Source organism: Nicotiana tomentosiformis, chromosome 11, assembly GCF_000390325.3.
Source record: "Nicotiana tomentosiformis chromosome 11, ASM39032v3, whole genome shotgun sequence".
NCBI lineage: Eukaryota > Viridiplantae > Streptophyta > Magnoliopsida > Solanales > Solanaceae > Nicotiana > Nicotiana tomentosiformis.
In genome coordinates, this window is record NC_090822.1 from 87146222 (window position 1) to 87171539 (window position 25318).

Below are 25318 nucleotides of genomic sequence, written 5' to 3' on the forward strand. Positions count from 1 at the left end.
AACCTTTCGGTACGGTGGACTGCTGACCTTAAGTCTGACCCTGATGGCTTAAATACCCACCGGAGCGACCCTGAATAACTGGTGGGCGGTAGGAACTCTCTAGCATGGCCTTGAAATAAGGCCGCACTGGAGAACCCCGAGGAGGCTGCGGTGCTGGATATGTGGGCCTGCTAGACTGGCCCTTCACAAACTTACCCCTGTCCCCAGCCGGGGCACCACTGAACTCTCTAGAATATCGAAATCGTTTATCCCTTATCGCCTGCTCTCGATTCCGCTGACGGACACCCTCGATCCTCTGATCTATCTCTACAACTAGCCCGTAAGAAGTCCTCATCTCCACCTCTCGAGCCATGGTGGCCTAGATACCAGAGTGGAAACTAGCAAAAAACCTCAGGACTCTCTCTTCATTAGTAGGAAGTATCATAAGTGTATGGCGAGACAACTCAGAGAAACTCGCCTCATAGTCGGTCAGGGCAGAACCTCCGCACATGACTAAGGTCCACACACTCGAAACAACCTTTCGGTATGGTGGACTGCTGACCTGAAGTCTGACCTTGATGGCTTAAATACCCACCGGAGGGACCCTGAATAACTGGTGGGCGGTAGGAACTCTCTAGCATGGCATTGAAATAAGGCCGCACTGGAGAACCTCGAGGAGGCTGCGGTGCTAGATATGTGGGCCTGCTAGACTGGCCCTTCACAAACTTACCACTGTCCCCAGCCGGGGCACCACTGAACTCTCTAGAATATCAAAACCGCTTATCCCTCGTTGCCTGCTCTCGACTCCGTTGACGGACACCCTCGATCCTCTGATCTATCTCTACAACTAGCCCGTAAGAAGTCCTCATCTCTACCTCTCGAGCCATGGTGGCCTAGATACCAGAGTGGAAACTAGCAAAAAACCTCAGGACTCTCTCTTCATCAGTAGGAAGTATCATAAGTGTATGGCGAGACAACTCAGAGAATCTCGCCTCATAGTCGGTCACCGACATTTGACCCTGTGAAGTTGCTCGAACTGAAACCGCAACTCTCTCCTCTGAGAGGGTGGAATACATCTATCCAAGAAGAGACGTGTGAACTGATCCCAGGTCATGGGAGGAGAACCTGTTGGTCTGCCAAGAAGATAGGACTGCCACCATCTATAGGCCCTGCCTTCCAGCTGAAAGGTGGTAAAGTCCACCCTATGGGTCTCCAATATCCTTATGTTGTGCAGTCTATCCCTGCACCGATCAATAAAATCCCGGGGATCCTCATGTCTCTCACCTCCAAAGACAGGAGGATGAAGTCTGGTCCATTTATCCAATAGCTTCTGTGGATCGCCGGTCGCAGCTGGTCTGGGCTCAGGTATAGCTGCTACAACTGGCTGAGCTCCGCCCATGGGTAGTGTGCTCGGGGTCTGATATACGGTAGTTTCATGCCCTGGAGCCTGAGCGGTAAGGGTCTGTGCTCCCCCTCCTACCTAAGATGTGGCTGGGTCTGCTGGAAATAAACCTGCCTGAGTCATAGAATCCATGAGCCGCAGCATACGGCCCATGACCTCCTGGAATCCCGGTGCGGACATGAAATCCATCGGGGCTGGCTTTGCAGCAGGCACCTTACTTTGCTCCTCAATAAAAGAATCCTCTACTGGATCCACGGGTGGCATGACTGGAATATTTCTAGGACGCCCTCGTTCTCTACCACGAGCTGGAGCCCTTCCTCAGCCTCTAGCAATAGTGGGAGCAGCTCCTCCATGACCGGGTACATCTGCCGCATGCGTTCTCACCATCTGTGAGAGAATAAGAGAATGATACTTAGCACAATATCACCTGCGCGATAGGAGATGAAGAAAAAAGTAGTTTCCTAACATCCTATAGCCTCTCAAAGATAAGTGCGGACGTCTCCGCACTTATCCGCAAGACTCTATTAGGCCTGGTCATAACTTGTGAGACCTACGTGAACCTAGTGCTCTGATACCATGTTGTCACGACCCAATTTCTCTTGTAGGCCGTGATGGCACCCAACGTCGCCACTAGGCAAGCCAACAGTGAACTAACTACATGATTGCTCTTTTTAATAGGTTTCCAAGTAATTAAATTTCATTTATTAAGAGATGTAAGAAGTAGAAAGTTTAATAAATAAAACAAAAGCAACTGAGTGCAATCATAGATATGTAAAAACTCAAAGACCATAAAGTCTACTAGAATGTGTGCCAAGACCTGGTGTCACAAGTGTGTGAGCCCTAGTAGAATATACAAAATTCTAACTACTGTCTGAAATAAAATAGACGAAAAATAAATACAAAAGAAAGGCTCTAGGTGTCACAGAACGACTTAGGAAGCATCTCACCACTAGGCCTCAGGTATCGCGGATGCGCACCGGCGTGACCGCCAGATGCACCTGCCTTAGATCCTGTACGGTTAGTGCAGAAGTTAAGCGTGAGTACATAAACAACATGTACCTAGTAAGTATCAAGTCTAACCTCGAAGAAGTAGTGACGAGGGGTCCACATCGACACCTACTATGTGCTAACAGTACAGAAATACATAAGTTATAAATAAGCATGGGTTATGTAAATAATGATAACAACTCAATAACAAGCCAGAAGTAAATAATTCTTTCACATATGGTAAGTCCCAAATTACTTTCTAGCTTATATAATTTTAGCCTCTCAAGCCATAAAAAGATATCAAATATATAATTACACTTCGAGTGTTATCACACACGAATATGTCGAGGTTGTACGACCCGATCCAGAATAATGTGTACACTGCCGAGGGTCGAGCGGCACGAACCATAGATATATCTATCAACTGCCGAGGCGTTCAACTAGCTCCACAAGAAGAGAGGATACTTTATAAACAACCGATTTAAGAGCTAATACAAGGCTACTATACAACGAAACAAAATTCTTATTAACAGTCAAGTAACACGCCAAAACTCAAGTAAGTGAAATTCAGTCTTTTACAATTCCTTTATCAAGTTCCAATATAATTTAGGCACTTTAATTAACAAGTAAGGTGCAAACATTACAAGTATTTCATGATTCTGGTCCTAAACTACCCGGACATAAGCATAATTAGAAGTTACGCACGGACTCTCATCACCTCGTGAGTACGTAGCCCCCACAATTAGAAGCAAATAGCAATTTAAATCAATTATGGGGTAAATTCCCTCTTACAAGGTTAGGCAAGAGACTTACCTTATCTCAAAGCTCACTTTCCGACCTCAAATTCACCCTAAAGCCTCAACTCGGTGTCGAACAACCCGAAATTAGTCAAATATTATATAAATTAATCAATATATGCTCAAAAGTTAATGATTTAGATGTTAGAGTAACTACCCAACCAAAATTGGAAGATTCTTAAATATCTCCTCCGAGCTCACGTGCCCAGATTCCAAAAAATTTCGAAGAAAATCGTTACCCATAACCTTACTAACTCAAATATATAATTTTCATCCCATTCCATAACCATTTTCGTGGTTAAATTCTATTTTTATCAAAGTCTAGGTTTTTTATCTAAACACATAATTTTCACAAATTTATATATTAAAATCTACCCATAAACTATGTATTTAACTCACATTGGATAGAAATTACTTACCTCCAAATTGCTAGGTGAAAACTCCTCTCAAGAAGCTCCAAAATAGCACCAAAAGTGAGAGAAATAGGTTAGAAATGGCTTAAGTCCCGTAATAAATGAAGCCTTCTGCCTCCAGGACTTTCGCATCTGCGGTCACAGTGCCGCATCTGCGGAACAAGGTCTGCTTCTACGAAAATGCCTAGGCTGGCTGACTTCGCTTCTGCGGACGGGATCCCAATTTTGCGGATGGCGAAGCGCCCTTTCGCACATGCAGGCTAGTCATCGCAGAAGCGAGGCCGCTTCTGCGCGTGCTTCTCCAATTCTGCAGACCACTGGCCAATTTCCCAAAGCTGCTTCTGCGGCCAAGAGCTCGCATCTACGAGTTCGCACCTACGCCAAAAGCTCGCAGGTGCGGGCACACAAGAACTGGTGCACCAGCAGCCCTTTTGAGCTCTAAATCGATCTGTGCATCGTCTGGATTGTACCCGAGGCCCCGTCCAAACATACCGACAAGTTTGTAAACATGAGACGGACTTTATCAAATCCTCAGAATGCGGAAAACGACATTAAAACTAAGAATTACAACCCAAAACCAATAGGATCAACTTATGAACTTCAAATTCTTCCAACTTACTCCGAACATGCCGATTCATACTTAAACTATTCGGAAGGGCACCACATTTTGTGTGCAAGTCTTAAATCACTATACGAAATTATTCTCGGGCTCAGAATCACAAATGAACCTCGATAATACCAAAACCTACTCCAAACCTAATTCAAAGAACTTTTAAACCTTCAATAAGCCAACTTTCAACATTAAGCACCGAAATACTCCCGGGTCATCCAAAATCCGATCCGAACATACGCCCAAGTCTAAAATCGTCATACGAACCTATTGGAACCGTCAAATCCCAGTTCCAGGGTCGTTTACTCAAAATGTTGACCAAAGTCAAACATAGCCCTTTAAAGCCAAACTAAGGAGCCAAGTGTTCCGATTTCAACCGAACCCTTCCAAATCCCGAACTAACCATCCCCGCAAGTCATTAAACAGAAAAAGCACATACGGGGAGTCTTATTTAGGGAAATGTGGATCTAAAAAGTAAAATGACCGGTCGTGTTGTTACATTATTATTATTATTATATTGTTAAATCTTTCTCCCTGTTTTTTATTATTTATAGTAGGGCCTTGACCTGACCTCGTCACTACTCTACTGAGGTTAGGCTTGGCACTTACTGGGTACCATTGTGGTGTACTCATGCTACGCTTCTGCACATCGTTTTATGCAGATCCAGATACTTCCTATCAGTCCCGACACTAGTGAGATGAGTTCGCATTTGGAGATTTCAAGGTACATCTGCCCGCGTCCGCAGGCCTCGAAGTCACCTTCTATCAATTTCTATATTTTTCTTCTTTACTAGATATAGTTTTATAGGGATGACTTTGATATTGGCATAGAGCTTGTGACTTGTATTTCGTCGGGTTTTGGGCAAATATGTATATACTGAGTTATGGAGATTTTCCTTATGCTAGTTGTTGGATTTTGAGCCTTTAATTATTATTTCGGTTATCTCTGGATACATATTAGGCTTGCCTAGTCTTAGAGACTATGTGCCGTCACGATATCCTACGGAGAAAAATTGGGATCGTGACACTGATTTGGTTGAATTGAGAATTATTAATTGTTATGATAGTTGGAACTTCCTTTCAATTTTTGTTATAGTAATTTTATACACTGAGCTAAGTAAAAAAAAATTGTTCTACCGTAAATACGCACCGCCGCGTCCTATGAATATTCTTAGGGATATTTGACATAAATAAAATGCTCCTATTAAGTACGTAGTTGTTTGCATCTTACTTTTCCTTTAAATACTCTTTTTATATGAGCTATTCGTTAGTAGTTCTTTTCAACTTTCCTGAATTTCGAGATAATCAATTCATACTTGCATGTATTCACTCTTTATTCCGCTGCGATTTAGGATGAAAGAACCATTCTAAGCTTTTGTTTATTAAAAGTGGTCGCTTCGTTTATTTACATGGTAGATGACAAAAAATTCACAATAAGATAGCAGATAATATTCTTAGCTTTATCTTCAACAACATCTATACTATATTAAAAGCACGAAGGTCCTTAACAAAATATCGTTAGCCTTTTTATCATTAAAAATAAAAGTTCACATTAGACAAAATAGTAATTTAAGTTATTCTTCCAATATTTAGGATTTTAAAAATCCAATAAATTATATTTATTAAATTTTTCGTTATTTGAACTATGTATAATATTCTAATATTTAGGAGTTTAAAATTATTTTTTGAATAGCTTGATTTCCATATATTATAAAAATTCTAAAGTGACTTCCGTAAAAGATAAATTGAAACTTAAATGTGAAAAGAGGAAAACCCCCTAATTTGATAAAACACGTCCAGATAAATAGACTCATAAATGCATGAACAATTGCTCTAGGGATTAATGAACAAATAAATTTCACGATAGACAATAAAAACTCTCCTAAAAAAGAAAATTTTACTTAGAGTTAATGTATGGAATATAATTTAGGTTAATGTGCGAAACTCTACTCAGAACAAATCATGTAAATAAGTTAATATGTACATTTACTTGCAATTATAAACGCACTAAATTTCAAGAAAATCTACATTTTAAACTTTTTAAATTTTGATTTTACATTTGAAAAAATAGTATTTTTTTTTAATATTTAAGATTTTAAAATTAAAATAAAATATATCTTATTAAATTATTTCTTGTTTAAATTATACTCAAGAATTCCTAACGTATATGATTTTAAAATCACTTAAGTTTTATTTTTATAAATTCTTTTCTCATTTGAACACTTAAAAATAAAGATTTTCTTAGCTAAAATTACAACTTGCTTATTATTATTTGAACAAATATGTAGGATCTTCTAATGTTTAATACTTAAGAATTAATTATTGTTTCATCTTATATTAAAAAAATTATTTGAACACATTGAAAATAAAAATTTTATTCGACAAAAATATATAAACACTTCATTATTCAAAATTTGAGATGATTTAAAACTAAAAATTCAGAAATAATATTTATTTATTTATTTATATTATTATAGAAGTATAAAACTCCGATACAAAATATTTATCATTGACAAAATATGAGTGAAATCAATCCGAGAAAAGGACAAGGAATGAAAATAAAGAGCATGACACGTTTTTAAACTTTTAAACTATTTTGTTATAAAAGTAGCTTAACTTCATTATCTACTGTAATGATACGGCCGGTCGTTTTGACTATTGTAATCCAGTTTCCTCATTTACTGCTCAGATTGTGAGTTTCAGTTGTTATTTGGCTTGCTGGGGTAATTGGTTTGGGTCCGGTGAGGTTTTGAAATGATTTGGAGCACTTAGTTCCAAGGTTTAGAATTTAAGTTGAAAAGGTTGACCGGATATTGACTTATGTGTAACGATCCCGGAAAAATTTTGCTAAGGAAATTAAGGTTTGGTGGTGTCGAGGTAGATCAATTAGTACAAAGATTATAGAAATTTCTCGCTTGCTCGCCGCGGCTCGCACTTTTTAGGTTGAACAATGCACCGATGTATAAAGGAAAATTTTATCGGAAAAAGAATCATTTCTATGACCACTATGCGGTCGCAGAATCACTCTGCGGACCGCATAATGGTCGCAAAGTGGATCAGGAGTGGGGCAAGATTTGAGGAAAATCTGCGGTGCACTATGCGATCGCAGACCTGTTTTGCGGTGCATTATGCGACCGCAGAACAAGTATGCGGGCCGCATAATGACCGCAGACCGGGTCAGTAATGCCAAGTGTCAATACTAAATTATGTGGCCGGTATGCGGACCACATACCTTCGCATAACTGCGTCAGAGCTTCCATTCTTTCTAATTTTTGACCCGACCCAACTTCGATTTATAGCCCTTGAAGCTCATTTTTTAGCCAAAATCTGACATTTTAGAAAGAGGTGAGAGCATTTTAGAGAGAGAAAATGAAGAATTACTCATTTATCCATCAATTATTGTTCAAGGTTTGGAGATTTCACAAGGATCTTGCTAGGGCTTCAAAGAGGTAAGAATTTCTTTTCCTAATTCTTCAATTTCAAGTTTGAAGTAAAAATGGTTGAATAATAGTATAATTCTTGGGTGTAAGAGTATTATGTATACATACCAATAAAGTTTTGAAAAGATTGTTAAGTTCAAACGGGTAAAGATTGGGTTGAAAATGGTAGAAATCTTCATAGACTTTAATTAAAGATTTGAGGGTCGAGTTGATGTCAGAATTTGGTGAAATTTATACGGTTGGACTCGTGGTTGGATGGGCGTTCATAATTTGTAACTTTTGACGGGTTTCGAAGTGTGGGCCCCACATGCAATTTTTGAGTTAATTTAGAATTTTATTGGAAAATTAGTATTTCCTTACGGAATTAATTACAATAATTGGTATTGACTGAATCAAATTAATTGTGGTTAGATACGAGGCTTTCGGAGACAAATTCTCATGGCAAGGACATAACGGAATAAAAATTTACACGGTTTGAGGTAAGTAACGATTGTAAATCTTGTCCTGAGGGTACGAAACCTAGGATTTTCGTATCGTTTTTACTATTTTGAGGTGACGCACATGCTAGGTGACGGGCGTGTACCGTTGGAAATTGTGACTTGATCCGTCCCGTAGCAACTGTAGAGTTGCTTATTTTATTAAAATTGTATAATACTTATGTGTTTTAGAAAAAAGTTTCTGTAAATTGGGTTGAATGCCATGTTTGGGCCTTGTGCCAGTACTGCTTGGACCCTCAGGGGCCTTTTCTTACTATCCTCTCACGGTTTTCGATTGAAAATTAATACTCAGTCATGGTCATACCTTTTTACTGCATAACTCAGTTTTATTACTCTATTTTGATGCATATAAATGTTATTTTGGGTTGAGTTCCCTGTTTCTACTCAAATGCATGAGTGGCTTGAGAGGTTTATGACTGAGTGAGGCAGATGGCCTGATTTGCGAGGATATTTATGGGATCAGGATGCACGCCGTAGAATTTTTGATATAGGCCGAGGGCCTGAGTGATTTATGCCATGATTTGGCTTGATATAGCGCTTGGGCTGAAGGAGTCCATCCGGAGTCTGTACTCACCCCCAGTGAGCGCAGGTACCTACTGAGTGCGAGTGCCGAGTGACTGTGAGGCATGAGTAATTGTGAGGTATGCCCGAGTAGCAAGAGTGATGGTGAGGTATGCCTGAGTGGCAAGAGTGATTGTGAGGTATGCCCGAGTAGCACGGGTGACTGTGAGGTTTGCCCGAGGGACTGTATATCAATGATGCTTTTCCCGAGGGGTTGTTCATGATTTTATAATTTTTGCTCACCTTTGCATTGAGACTTTGTTTGAAAAACTATTGAAAAATATCTTTAAATGAGTTTTACTGGAACCGATTTTAAATGAGATGAATGGATTCAAACGCTGTTTTTTTAAAGCATGCTGTACTTTACTGAATTTTTGTGATATGAACTTGATATGTTTTATTGTTCGTCACTACTGTTCAGCCTTTATTTATGGTTGTTACTTACTGAGTTGGCGTACTCACGTTACTCCCTGCACATTGTGTGCAGATCCAGGTGTTACTGGACGTGCTAGCGAGTGTTGATTTCATCCGTCGCGGATCTATTAGAGTTAGCAAGGTAGTTTCATGGCGATCGCAGCCCTGCTCTTCTCCCTCATGTTCTCTTATAGATGTTTTTAGTTCTTTTACAGACTGTATTGGTCTTGGTATTGTCAGACAGATATTGTAGATGCTCATGATTAGTGACACCCGATGTCGGGCCTTTATTTTCGCATTTTTCTTTGATTTAAATTACTGATGAAAGATTTATCGTTAAATAGCTTGAAGGTTATTTTTGAAATGAAATATTGCGTTATTTTGGTAAGGAGTCGGCTGGCCTAGTACCATGATAGGCGCCATCACGACAGGTTGGGATTTTGGGTCGTGACATCTACATATGTCATGACCCAAAATTTTACCACAGGCGTCGTGATGGCACCTAGTGTCTAAGACTAAGTAAGCCGATAACAATTACAATTCAAGCCTTTTTTTTAAAATAGATAATCGAAACCCACAACGGAAATATTTATCACAACCTCCCAAGACTGGTAATATAAAGTCACGAACTCTAACTGAATACATGCAATGATCTCAAGGATCTAATATACAATACTGTTCGAATAAGAGTTGACAGTACAATATAATAGAAAGACTCCAAGGGACTGCGATGACCAAGCAGTCTTACCTTGAATCCTTGCGATCAGACTCTAATCTCTGTCCGAATCCGATATCTCTAATACCCGGCTCTGCACAAAAATATGCAGAAGTATAGTATGAGTACACCACAGTCGGTACCCAATAAGTATCAAAACTAACCTCGGTGGAGTAGTGACGAGGTACAGTCAAGACACTCACTAGTCAAAAAGAATATGTGCAATATAGCATAAAAAATAATAGAAAACAAATAGCAGTGAAGGCAATAATAATCAACTTGTGACATAAGCAGCAAGGCAACAAGAACACCATAAATATTGCTCAAAGAAATAATAAACACAAGTACAACCAATTAATCAAGTCCTTCAAAATATACATCTTTTATCTATAAGTTTTTCAAATAAAAATCTTTAGAATGTAATCCGTATAATTAAATATATCCCTAATATACTTCCTTCAAATAAATATCTTACGAATATAATTCTTTCGAATAAATATCTTTCAAATATAATTCTTTCAAGTAAATATCTTTCGAATATAATTCTTTCAAGTAAATACCTTTCGAATATAATTCTTTCAAGTAAAAGTCACCATGTGACACCTCACTTAACTTTTCTGGTGTGAGAAATATATTCAACATATCACATCGAATGGCACGGTAATACCTTCATCCCGGTGTGTGTGTAGATGAAATCAATTGGCACGGCAACACCCTTCGTGCATTTATCTCTTTCTCATCGTACATACATATAATAGTATCAACAAAGAGGGAGAAATGCCAATAACAATAAAAGAAATAAAGTGGGAGGCACACAGGAATCAACAACGACTACAAGTCACATAGAAAACATAGGTGCACAATAACAACTCAAGATAAAGGGATGAATGTATACACAACGAAAAGATATCCCAATATAATAATTGTCTCTTGTCCTCACCTGCACGGAAATACTCTTCGTGCCATGAACATTTGTTAATATAAAAATAATGACATGGAATCACCCTTCGTGCTTTTACTCTCCTCCTCACACGATAATGTATATGAAATGGCATGGCATTATCCTTCGTGCATATTAATGTATATGAATGGTACAACATCACCCTTCGTGCTTTATACCTTTCCTCACATGATAATATAAACAAAATAGCACGGCATAACCCTTCGTGCTTTACACTCTCCCTCACATGATAGTGTATATAAAATGGCACGACATTATCCTTCGAGCATATTAATATATATGAATGGCACGGCATCACCCTTCGTGCCTTACACTCTTCCTTACCAAGCATATCTATATCATTAACAAGCAAGTTAAGAAGCATAAATAACATCAAGGAGAGTGTTTAAATGATAACACAATACAACAATTCATATCACAATTTGCCCACAGGCCACAACCAACTCCAAAAATACAACAAAAATAATTAATTTTACAACAAATTGCCCAAGGCTCCACACATCGTATATAAAACCTCAAAAACAACAACAGATATAGAAAAGTAACTTTGCCTAGAACAACGTCTTCTTTAATCCAATTTTTTTATAAATATATATTAATACCTCATTTTAAACTTATCTAACCACGGTATTTCACATAAAAATCACAGTGATAATCACACCAAATTAGCATATAAAAACAACCTCGGCAAACAAGGAATGAGGGATGACAAATACACGATTTAATAAGTACCAACAATTTCCAATTTAATAAATAAGGGCGTCTATGAATTTTAACCGATATAATTTGCACATATAAACCAAGTACGTACTCGTCACCTCGATGGTTTTCAATTACACAATTTCCACATAAGACTCAATGTTTAAGGGGTAATTTCCTCCACTCAAGGTTAGGCAAGATACTTACTTTTTTGAGGATATGTCGATATTCTAAAATAGCCTTCTTACTTGAATTGAACTCCGGTCAACTCAAATCTATTCAAATTGATTGTATAACTTCATTAAAATTCATCGGAAACAAATCCGGATAATAAAATGTCAACTTAAAATTTTGCATTAAAAAGTCAACCAAAAGTCAACGCAGGGCCCGCCTCTCGGAACCCGACAGAATTTTTACTAAATTCGAACACTCATTCCGATACGAGTTCAACCATACCAAATTTACCAAATTTCGATAACGAATCGACCTCCAAAACTTAAATTTTTGTTTTTGAAAGATTTTGCAAAAATCTCATTTTCTTCCAATAGATTCACTAATAAAAGATGAAAATAATCATGGAATCATAAAATATGATGAAAACCGAGTACGAAACACTTACCCCAATTCATTTGATGAAAATCCTCTTAAAACTTGCCCAAATTCGAGTTTCCTAGCTCCAAAAATGTTGAAATGAGCTAAAAACGAAACTGCTCAATAAAAACCCATTTCCCATAACTAAAAGCCCATTTCCCATGACTAAAGGTCTGCACCAGAACCTTCTTGCACCAGTAATTTAATATTTCACTAAAAAGGCTCTAGCTCTATCATACGAACTCGAAATTCGATGATTCTTGTTCCTATGAGCCACAAATAATAATATAAACCTAGTCGTTCAATTGAAACTCAATCCAGAGCTCATTTTCTTGATGCGATACCAATTTCGCTCGTTAAACAATTAACTCATGTTTCGCGCTAAAAACCCAATCGCGAATTGATGAAATTAGACCAAATATTTTAGATCATTCCTATAATTCATTATCAAACTCTCGAAAGTCTCGAAATCAAATTTCGATCTCTAGAACTAAAAATGGACATTTGGATCATTACATGCTTATGATCGAAACACCAAACTCTTCCCAAAACACTTCTCAGATAGCTTGTAGTATATCAACCATAACATTTTGTACCCAAACTCCAACTGCCAAATAGTTTACATTTATGAAAACTAGATACAAAGGGCTACATTTTTTTTATTTTTGGATCATCACCAAATTCCTTATAGATTACGAGATATAAGCTTCCAGAGCCAGTCCTGTGCAACAGAAATTTCTGAGATGCACACTGCCAGGTAAAACAACTGCAATACTAGGCTTCGGTTAATCAATTATAACTTTCAGCACAAATATCCAAATGATGAATGGTTTATATTTCTGAAAACTAGACTCAAAGAGCTATAACTTTTATTTTTGGATCATCTCCAAATCCCTTACAGATTACGATATATAAGCTTCCAAAGTCAGCTATGTGCAACAGAAATTTCTGCGATGCACACTGTTGTAGCCAAAACAAACCAGCAATTAAAAATGGCCTAGAAATGGTCTGAAACCACTCCAAAACTCACCCTCACCCCTCGAGACCCCGTCCGAACATACCAACAAGTCCCAAAACATATTACGAACTTAGTCGAGGCCTCAAATCACATCAAACAACGCTAAAAACATGAATCGTACCCCAATTCAAGCCTAATGAAACTAACAAATTTCAATTTCTACATTCGATGTCGAAACCTATCAAATCAAGTCCGATTGACCTCAAATTTTGCACACAAGTCATAAATAACATAAAGGACCTACGAAAATTTTCAAAACTGGATTCTGACCCCGATATCGAAAAGTCAACTCCTCGGTCAAACTTTCTAAAACTCTTCCATTTTTCAACTTTTGCCAAAATGCGTCGAATTGTTCTACGGACTTCCAAATACAAATCCGGACATACGCCTAAGCACAAAATCATCATACAGAGCTATTGACATCATCAAATTTCTATTCCGGAGTCGTTTGCTCAAAAGTCAAACTCCGATAAACTCTTTTCATTTAAGCTTCAAAAATAAGAATTGTTCTTTCAATTAAATTCTGAATATTCCGAAAACCAAACTCGACCGCACACGTACATTATAATACATATTATGAATCTACTCAGTTCCTTAAACCGTTGAACGGGACGCCAATTCACAAAATGACAAGTCGGGTCGTTACATTCTCCCCCTCTTAAAACATACGTTCGTCCTCGAACGTGCCAAGAATTATTCTGAGAACATTAAATTACAGAGTGTATTATTACACACATACTCGCAGGTGATCCCACGTCACCGCAAATTTAACATGGATCCGAAAACACCATCTCAGTTGAGATTATTTCTTTTTATCCACATTTATAAACTTCAAAGCCAAATTTCTCACACCCCAATTAATTTTAAAAGGTCCATTTTTTTTATATCAACACTTCGTGTTAGTCTCAACTGGTTGTAGCAATTTGTGCTTACACACACTTCATATGTATGCCCATAAAGTCACGACCCAAAATCTATTAAAGGTCGTGATGGCGTCGAGCACCGCTGTCAGGCAAGCCAACAATAAATACTCAATTTGGTTGTCGTTTAATATTTTGAAATCATATTTTTCCTTCCATCAAACAGTAGAAGATGAAATTTACAGAGTAAATGATAATATTTTTAACAAATTTCAAAACAAAACAACTCATAGTCACCCCAAAACCCGATGTCACAAGTGCATGAGTTTCAACTAGGAATGTACAATAAAATACAACATTTGTCCGGAATACAAATTTGGACAGAGAAATATAAATACTCTGAAGGAGACTCAGCTGGCTGCGGGTCGTAATGTGGAATGCAGCTCATGTAAGTCCCTATATGCATACACGCCTCTGCTCTCACAAGGCCACTAGTCACATATGCACCTGCACAAAAATGTGCAGCAAGTGTGGTATGAGTACGTAAATCAACGCGTACCCAGTAAGTATCTAGCCTAACCCCGGAAAAGTAGTGACGAGGGGTCGACATCGACACTTACTAGAAGTCCAGTTAATTAAATAATACAATAATTCATACAATTGTAAAGTACACAGCAATAGGGGAGAAATCTAAAGTTTCATAATGTTCCACTTATTTGATAAGAAATACCATAAAATATCGGGCGTTAGTGAAAAGTTTATCTCGTGAATATTCAGACTACTAGAGGTATAATGTATGATTCTTCCGAGTTTGTTTGGCCCGATCCGGAGTAGTGTGTATACTGCTGAGGGTCGAACGGCACGAACCAGAGATGCACCTCTATATACTGCCGAGGCGTTCGGCCCGCTCCACAAGAAAGGAAGGAATTTATCCCATTCCGAGAGATACTACCGAGGCGTTCGGCCCCCTCTACAAGAATTGAAGAAAATTTCTGAATCACAAGATACCCGCTTACAATAAAGTACATGAGCACAATAATAAGTACATCTTTTTACATTTATCGAATACCTTAGCAACAACTCAGGGTATTAAAGCTTGACCTGATACTTTTATTTCTAAATCAATTTTAGTTATAACTTTAATTAAATAATCCAGCAAAACAAGTTCAAAAGAATTCAATTATTACAAGATAAGGTCCTAGGTCTACTCGGACATAGACATGCTTTAGCTACGTACGGACTCTTGTTACCTCGTATGTACGTAGCGCCCACAACTAGTTGCACATAACAATAAGTATCACCTAGGGGTGGTTTCCCCCTCACAGGGTTAGACAAGAGACTTACCTCGCTCTAAAATTCCATAACCGGCTCCAAAGCCCTCTAACACCTCAAACCGATGTTCGTCGCTCCAAAACTAGTCAAACAATGTGCAAACCAATAAAAATATACTCTAATACTCATAACAAATCAATTTAGACAAATTCCCAACTCTACTAGAAAAGTCGATAAAGCAACCCTCGGGCCCACGTGCCCGAATTCCGAAAGTTTTCGAAGACAAACACTACCCACAACAGTACGAACTCAAATATATAATTTATTCACCATTTCATGCCCAAATTCGTGATGAAAATCCAAGAATACCAATTTATAGGTTTTTCTTCAAAATCCCAAATTTCTACAAATTTTCATGCTTGAATCCATGTAAAAACCATGTATTTAACTCACAATGTGAAGAAAGCACTTACGCCATTATAGTTGATGAAGATGGCACTCTAAAGTGCTCCGAAATCAGCTCCCATGGACGAAATGAAGTGAAAATGAGCCAAAATCCCGTTTTATAAAATCCTCACTGCCTAGCGATCCTCGCACCTGCGGCGCAATAGCCGCTTCTGTGGCTCTGCACCTGTGGAAATTCCATCGCAAGTGCGGTTCAAGCTCAGCCCAATAGTCCCGCATCTATGCTCCATGTGGCACTTCTGCGCATCCACTTCTGCGGTCCATACGTCGCACCTGCGCCCATCGCCCGTTCCTGCGTTGCCCACTTCGCACCTGCGTCTTCGTAAGTGTACCCAAATGTTCCGCACCTGCAGTCCCTGACCAGCCTCTTTTACTTTGCACCTGTGACTCGTTGCTCGCACCTGCGAGCTTGCACTTGCGGCCCTTTTCATGCAGGTGCGATTGCACCAGATATCAGTTGCCTCAGCATTTCATCCAAGTCCAAACTCGATCCGTTAACCATCCGGAATCCACCCGAGGCCCTAGGGACCTTAACCAAATATACCAACACGTCCCAAAACACATTATGAACTTAGTCGAGCCTTTAAATCACATCAAGCAACGCTAAAAACACAAATCACTCCCCCAAATCAAACTTAATGAACTTTAGAACTTCAAACTTTTATATTCGATGTTGAAACCTATCAAATCACGTCCGATTGACCTCAAATTTTGCACACAAGTTACATTCGACATTACGGACCTACTCTAACTTCCAGAATTGAAATTCGACCCCGATATCAAAAGGTCAACTCCCGGTCAAACTTCTTAAAAGTAACCAAATTTCTAACTTTCGCCCAATTGACCCCAAAATGACCTACGGACCTCTAAATCCACTTCCGGACGCGCTCCTAAGACTGGAATCATCATACGGAGTTATTCCCAAATGGATGTCGATATCATTAAAATGCACTTCAACTCAAATTTATGAAGTTCTTCCAAAATGCCAACCTTCCACAATAGGCGTCGAAATGCTCCTGGGTCATCCAAAACCCGATCCGGACATACGCCTAAGTCCAAAATCATCATACGAACTTGTTGGAACCTTCAAATCCCGATTCCGAGGTCGTCTGCTAAAAAATACACTTTAGTCAATTCCTCCAACTTAAGGCTTCCAAAATTAGAATTTTCTTTCCAAATCAACTCTGAACTTCCCGAAATTAAATTCCGACCACGCATACAAGTCATAATACTTGAAGTGAAGCTACTCAGGGTCTCAAACCTCTGAATGATGCACTGGAGCTCAAAACGACAAATCGGGTTGTTACATTCTCTGCCACTTAAACATACGTTCATCCTCGAACATGCTAAGAACTGCTCTGGAGTCCGAAATCAATTTTTAACACCTTGTGCACCTACCCGTGCTACCACAACCCAGTTGAGCACATTAGCTCAGGCAATTCTGAAGATTCTCCCTTTTATTCAGTTAAGTTAGCCTTAGAGCCAAATTCCAACATCTGAAATCCTTTACCAGGTCTGTTCCTACATACGAACACCGTATCCATCACTACACGATGTACCGATACTTGATTATACTCTTACCGAATTCACACCATGCACCACATTATTCACATGACCATAATCGCATCCTCCGACAACAATAGCCGAAATCTCACGAATCTTATGCCCACAACACATCTCATGAAGCATATAAGTCCCGTTTCAGTTCTCGCAATACTGCCACGACAGAAGAGATGTGTAGAAACTCATAACCACCTACCGAATCACAACTCATGGAGTCTCCCCTTCCGACAAGAACCATTACCTCATTCTGGACTGAATATCGATATTTACTCTTTAATGTGCCTCATATAAATTTGATCGCACTGATCCAAGGTCCAATAATCTCGTCTCACCCAGTACAAGCTGCTCAGGTAATAAGCCACCTCAGGCACTGCCAAAAGTCTCATATGATGCCACAATATGCCAACAAACTACAAACTCGAATGTGATACATAAGAAAAGGAACTCTGGGAAGATCTACTCAACCCACATAACTAATTTAAACAACCGAAAAGATGTTATGGACCTTCCTCAGGAAATGAGAAGCAAAACACACAATAATAGATGTGGGAAAGTGTACTCAATAACACACTGTTGCGGCATGCAATCCGATCCACACATGATACCATTGCGGTGTGCAACCCAATCCAACCACGATACCCGTGGCGGCATGCCACCCGATCCAAACAACATATTTGTGGCGGCGTGCCACACGATCTAACCATATACCCGTGGCAGCATGCCACCCGATCCAACCATATACCCGCGGCAGCGTGCCACTCGATCTACACATAATAGTCTAAATAAAACACACATCGAACAGTAATGCTTATACTCACGAAATGCTATGAATATCAACCATAAGCACGCCAAGTGCATAATACAAATCCCGGGGAGACGGGTAGCGTCATACGCTATAAAACGCAAGCACAACTAAGGTGATATAAATGGCTTGCATCTCGAGAGCCATCATGCTCATATAACACCACAAACTATATGGGATCTCAATACGAGTGCGAATAATCAAACCGCCTCACAACTCACATGGCACATTTGAGACTACATAGAAGGGCCGACAACAGAAATAACATCCAAGGCCCGAAGACCCCTCCGAAAATAGCTTTATGCCAAAATAAACACATCCGGCCTGATATAGAGCCCACATTTATATTTAGATCCATCCACAGACCTCAAGTTGATTCTGATCGTAACGTACTAGGATAATAACCTTTCATGGATACACAACAACCCATTTTCCCATGACACACAAGAACAACTGCCAAATCCGGAACAAACTTCCACAATTCACAACCAACTGAATAGAGCGCCCTCCAGGCCTAAACTCTCACATGAGCGATAGTACCAAATCTTCATACTTGGTTTCATATCTTTAATCAATCAAGTGACTACATGTCACACTTATACAATCTTCCCTTGGAATACGTTTCCATGACCTTCCGCACCAGGTAACCAGCCTACACATCCATACCACTGGCCACACTAATATTGTAAAGCAGATCAAGAAGCCGCAAATCAGTGCACAAAGCCTCTTACACAGGACACCGATCTCAGGTGACACTAAAGACAATATGAGCTTACTCTACACATCTGAATTCTTCCCTGCTCATCCGAGCTCGTGACATTCTTGTCAACACCGAACCGCAACCATGATCCTCAGCTTCCAATTTCCATGTCGCTCATTGCACCTGACATGCCCATACGCGAGAGTACAAGAATTTCATCAAAACACCTGAACCACTAATAGGGTATACACTTCATCATATAGAAACCTTTCACTTAACTCATTTCTGGAGAACTATTGCAACACGCGGCTAAATTCTCACAACCGCAGAAAATACAATCCTCAAGTAGTGGTCTAAACCACCATAACTCTTCTGGAATCCATCTATACATAACAAGCCGTAATACCCGAATGCCTCCAATTAAAACCAATTACGGCGGCCGTCAAGCCTCGCACGTACCGCCACAAATCATATGTATAACTTAACACGCTGAAGGAATTGATCATTGCCACCATCATGCCAATTCAACCATTGCTAACCGATCCGACTTCTTCTAATTTACTTTGAACTTGCTTTAGGAACAATAATAGCTCTATTCAAAACATCATGAACCCAAATCCGCACTCACCCTGAGTGACCTTATTCCACGAGACCACGTTGTCTCAAAACCTACGAACCATCTCATACCCTCCTCGTGCGCATATTCACATCTTCAACTGCTACACCCATTCTGATAATTTCCCTATAATTCTGATGATATTTTCTCCCATTCTACCACCGCTACACCGCATACCGAAGATAACATAGAATACTCCAATCCCCTTTCATAATTCGCTGCAACAGCTCGATACTTAACTATACTACGGACTCGAAATTCTTAGGCACCACACTTTAACTTTTGAATCCACTAGGACTGTTGTTGAGAGTCACCCACTATGACTTGGTCCCGAATATAATCAAACCCAAGGATCTGCTAACACATGAACACCCTCTCAAAGAAGCATCCGGCTGAATCACTTTCCTTGTAAATCACCTCTACACGAAGCATAAATCTTGAGTTTTCCCCAAGCCTGAACATGAATTTATAAGGCCAATTATAGCACACATTCCTCAAATCCTTTGCTCAAATTACCACTGTTGTTCTCTTTCCCTTGGTCATAATAACCCACCAATATGTCGATCACATGAAACCTCACAAGCAGACAACCATACAATCCAATCGTAGGTGGTGAAGCTCTCACACTTAGCTTGAAGCTACCATCGCATAACTCTGGAACCAACCAAGATTACTTACCCTCCAATTGATATGATCTTGCATAATAAACCTGCCAAATTTTATCGAAATCCTTCTGTTAAATATTTTATGAACACTCTAAATCACTAGCCACGTTCACCTATTCGATCCCTTACTGGATAGCTGGTAGAATTCTTTGTAAACGCTTCATTGACACTACACAACCGCCAGCCTTCTCACAGGAGATAACTCACCTGTGGAAAGTCCATGCCGACACCCTCCAACGACGCTGCACTGAGTACCATTACTATGAAATCCTTAAACCATCCTGAGCCCATGCTCATTCACCAGTTGTACAAGCCCGTTCACTCCCCATTGACATCAACTAAACGTGCAATGATACATTCTAATCCAAAGTCATGTTGTATCCTTCTTCATATTAAGCAACTCCCTTCTGTCGTATCCAACCTTCCTCCGTATAGTAGCCAATATTCCAAATTAAGCCCGTAGACCTTGTCACTATCCACCAAGAATCCCAAATCACTCTAAACTTTCCTCAAGGCGTGTAGTTATCCTACCACATAACCCATATGCTACTCTGCCACTCTCCCACTTTGGCCAAACCCACTCCTTTAAGCAACTATCCGACTTCTGTCTCTCACACTTGGGCATCTAGAAATTTAACCACCGCAAGACACCTCCCACATGTCCTTTCTCATCCTTCGTTGCCCAGTTGTTGCCTTAACTCAATATCTATCTCTATAGCACTTGAACTAATAGATCGCTACCAACTTTAAACCTCCCCGAAGATCATCTTCCTTGAGCCCTCAACACCCGGACCACCGATTAAGCCCTGAACCACCGCACACTACGATCTCTGACAGCCGCTTCCTAGGCACTATTTTACACTACCCTGCCCCGAAGGCAAATTGATGAATACCATAACACCGGCAAACTTAACACACTTAATCCAGGGTGACGACACCACATCATAGATGAAAATTCCACCATGCTCGAAATACCAAGTCTCGTTACTCCGTTAACCCAAACTTGAATATTCAATCTGATTGCCTTTCCTCTGCCGGAAATAAAATACATAAACTCTCAATCATGCATTAAGTAAAACCTCCTTTTGAGTTATTCACTACCTCGACGCATAGGCAAGCGTCCTACCATTACACAAACATTGTACGATAGCAACACACGAATTGTCATAACAATCACTGCCGAATCTCAAAACCTTAGATAATACTGATACTGAGCTGAAACGACAAAACGTCCTTCCGCAAGGCTATGACTCTAGTCTAATCAAATACGCAGGGAGAAACATCCTGCACCACATTTGTAGTACCATTACAATTCCTCGATTCCTAATTTATGAAAAGCGTTTCACGTCGCATAAGATTGAATAGGAAGGAGATGAAGGCATAAGCCTCAAAGGAATCAAATCACACGATGAGGAATCAAGAAGGGAAGTGCTCCTAACAGCCTTGTAGCCTCTCGAAGATAAGTACAGACGTCTCCGTACCGATCTGCAAGACTCTACTAGACTTGATCATGACTCGTGAGACCTAAGTGGACCTAGTGCTCTAATACCATGTTGTCACGACCCAAAATCTATTCAAGGTCATGATGGCGCCGGACACTGCTGTCAGGCAAGCCAACAATAAATACTCAATTTGGTTCTCGTTTAATATTTTAAAATCATATTTTTCCTTCCATCAAACAGTAGAAGATGAAATTTACAGAGTAAATGATAATATTTTTAACAAATTTCAATACAAAACAACTCATAGTCACCCCAAAACCCGATGTCACAAGTGCATGAGCATCAACTAGGAATGTAAAATAAAATACAACATCTGTCCGGAATCCAAATTTGGACAGGAGAAATAAAAATACTCTGAAGGAGACTCTGCCGGCTGCGGGTTGTAATGTGGAATGCAGCTTATGTAAATCCCCGTATGCATACATGCCTCTGCTCTCACAAGGCCACTAGTCACATATGCACCTGCACAAAAATATGCAGCAAGTATAGTATGAGTATGTAAATCAACGCGTACTCAGTAAGTATCTAGCCTAATCCCGGAGGAGTAGTGACGAGGGGTCGACATCGACACTTACTAGAAGTCCAGTTAATTAAATAATACAATAATTCATACAATTGTAAAGTACACAGCAATAGGGGAGAAATCTGAAATTTCATAATGTTCCACTAATTTCCTTTTTATCAAACTTTATCGATCATGTACCCTACCTCAATATCTCAGAATAAATGCCAAGTGTCAATACCAATCAGATAAGAAATACCATAAAATACCGAGAGTTAGTGAAAAGTTTATCTCGTAAATATTCGGACTATGAGGTCTTTCGGCCCGATCCGGAGTAGTGTGTACACTGCCGAGGGTCGAACGACACGAACCAGAGATGCACCTCTATATACTGCCAAGGCATTCGGCCCGCCCCACAAGAAAGGAAGGAAATTTCCGAATTACAAGATACACGCTTACAATAAAGTACATGAGCACAATAATAGGTACATCTTTTTACATTTATCGAATACCTTAGCAACAACTCAGGGTATTAAAGCTTGACCTGATACTTTTATTTCTAAATCAATTTCAGTTATAACTTTAATTAAATAAGCCAGCAAAACAAGTTCAAAAGAATTCAATTATTACAGGATAAGGTCCTAGGTCTAACCGGACATAGACATGCTTTAGCTACGTACGGACTCTCGTTACCTCGTACGTACGTAACGCCCACAACTAGTTGCACATAACAATAAGTATCACCTAGGGATGGTTTTCCCTTCACAGGGTTAGACAAGAGACTTACCTCACTCTGAAATTCCATAACCGGCTCTAAAGCCCTCTAACGCCTCAAATCGATGTTTGTCGCTCCAAAACTATTCAAACAATGTGCAAACCAATAAATATATACTCTAATACTCATAACAAATTAATTTAGACAAATTCCCAACTCCGCTCGAAAAGCCGATAAAGCAACCCTCGGTCCCATGTGCCCGGATTCCGAAAATTTTCAAAGACAAACACTACCCACAGCACTACGAACTCAAATATATAATTTATTCACCATTCCATGCCCAAATTCATGATCAAAATCCAAGAATATCAATTTCTAGGTTTTTCTTCAAAATCCCAAATTTCTACAAATTTTCATGCTTGAATCCATGTAAAAATCATGTATTTTACTCACATGTGAAGAAAGCACTTACACCATTATAGTTGATGAAGATGGCACTCCAAAGTTCTCCAAAATCAGCTCCCATGGACGAAATGAAATAAAAATGAGCCAAAACCTCGTTTTAGAAAAACCTCACTTCCTAGCGATCCTCGCATCTGCGGTGCAATAGCCACTTCTGTGGTCCCTGACCAGGTGCGCCCAAATGTTCCGCACCTACGTTCCTTGACCAGCCTCCTTTCCATCACACATGTGACTCGTGGCTTACACCTGCGGCCCTTTTCACGTAGGTACGATTGCACCAGATATCAGCTGCCTCAACATTTCATCCAAGTTCAAACTTGATCCGTTAACCATCCGGAATCCACCCAAGGCCCTCGGGACCTCCACCAAATATACCAACACATCCCAAAACACATTACGAACTTAGTTGAGCCTTTAAATCACACCAAACAATGCTAAAAACACGAATCACCCTCCAATTCAAACTTAATGAACTTCAAACTTCTATATTTGATGCTGAAACCTATCAAATCACGTCCGATTGACCTCAAAATTTGCACACAAGTCACATTCGACATTAGGACCTACTCCAACTTCCAGAATTGGAATCCGACCCCGATATCGAAAAGTCCACTCCCGGTTAAACTTCTTAAAATTAACCAAATTTCCAACTTTTGCCCAATTGACCCCAATATGACCTACGAACCTCCAAATCCACTTCTGGATGAGCTCCTAAGACCGAAATCATTATACGGAGCTATTCCGAGACTCAGAATCCCAAACGGACGTCAATATCATTGAAATGCACTTCAACTCAAATTTATGAAATTCTTCCAAAATGCCAACCTTCCACAATAGGCGCCAACCGGGTTATCCAAAACCCGATTCTGACATACGCCTATATCCAAAATTATCATACGAACCTGTTGGAACCTTCAAATCTCGATTCTGAGGCCGTCTGCTAAAAAATTACACTTTAGTCAATTCCTCCAACTTAAGGCTTCCGAAATTAGAATTTTCTTTCCAAATCAACTTCGAACTTCCCGAAATTAAATTCCGACCACACGTACAAGTCATAATACCTTAAGTGAAACTGCTCAAGGTCTCAATCCGCTGAATGACGTGCTAGAGCTCAAAACGACCGGTCGGGTCGTTACACATAATCACGTCTCTGGTCATAATAGTTGTTCATAATTCATTCGAGCATCGTCAATTAACTTCATATTAACCAAAACCTCATTTCAAATTTTCACAACACTAACATCAATTCGCGAGGCATGAAGACCTTATAATTATTTACTAGAATTAATGAGTCACATTTAACTTCACCTAGGCACTCACCTTGCAGGCTAAAACTCAATAATTACAACACAAATATGGTTAAATATGCACAAAAACACATAGAAGAATTATCAAATAAGCCTAACATGCATGATTCCCTATCAGTACTACAGTATAAATTAAATTTCACAAAGAGAGAATTTAAAACACATGAATTTAACCACAAGGATCTCATCCTGATATAACTTCCACCGTGGCACGTAGCCAAGGTTAAACATATCAAATGACATTAAACCGCGAGGATCCCATCCTCAATTATGAATCACAAGTACTTTGCACATTGTGCCAACTGAAATTTTCCATTTTTTTTATAAATTATTTGAAGCAATTTCACAGCACATAATGAACCCCCATACCGGTAGGGCATAAAATTCATAAAGTTGTAATCAATTATCCTGAAATTACATCAAAACTCACTGTAATGAGTAACAGAAAGTCACTTTTAGCCTCATAGCTCTCAATAGTGATCAAAACAGAATGATAGACACTGTTATCGCCATAGAATCTCCTAATAAAGTTAAACACAAAAGTAAATTACAGAATTATGAAGCTCGCCCATAAGTGGAGCATGATAGGAGGACTCACCTCGATACATAGAACCAGATCAAATTAAGGAAAATATTCCTTTATAACAAATCAAGATCATACCAGTAACGACAACATCTGGTATATTGACCTCAGCTAATTCATAGCAATTGTATCAATGGGCTGGGCCTCCCCCTCTAGGACGCCCTCTACCCGCTTGTCCTTCACCCCTAACTGGTTGTGCACTTAGAGTATTAACTGGAAT

The 25318-nt window shown here is 39.4% G+C and overlaps 1 protein-coding gene across 1 annotated transcript in view; it reads left to right on the top strand.

Annotated features, from left to right (window-relative positions):
- LOC138901791 (uncharacterized) overlaps nt 1–25318 on the top strand; it is a 67676-nt gene that overhangs the window by 11457 nt on the left and 30901 nt on the right. The gene's annotated exons all lie outside the window — the stretch shown is intronic.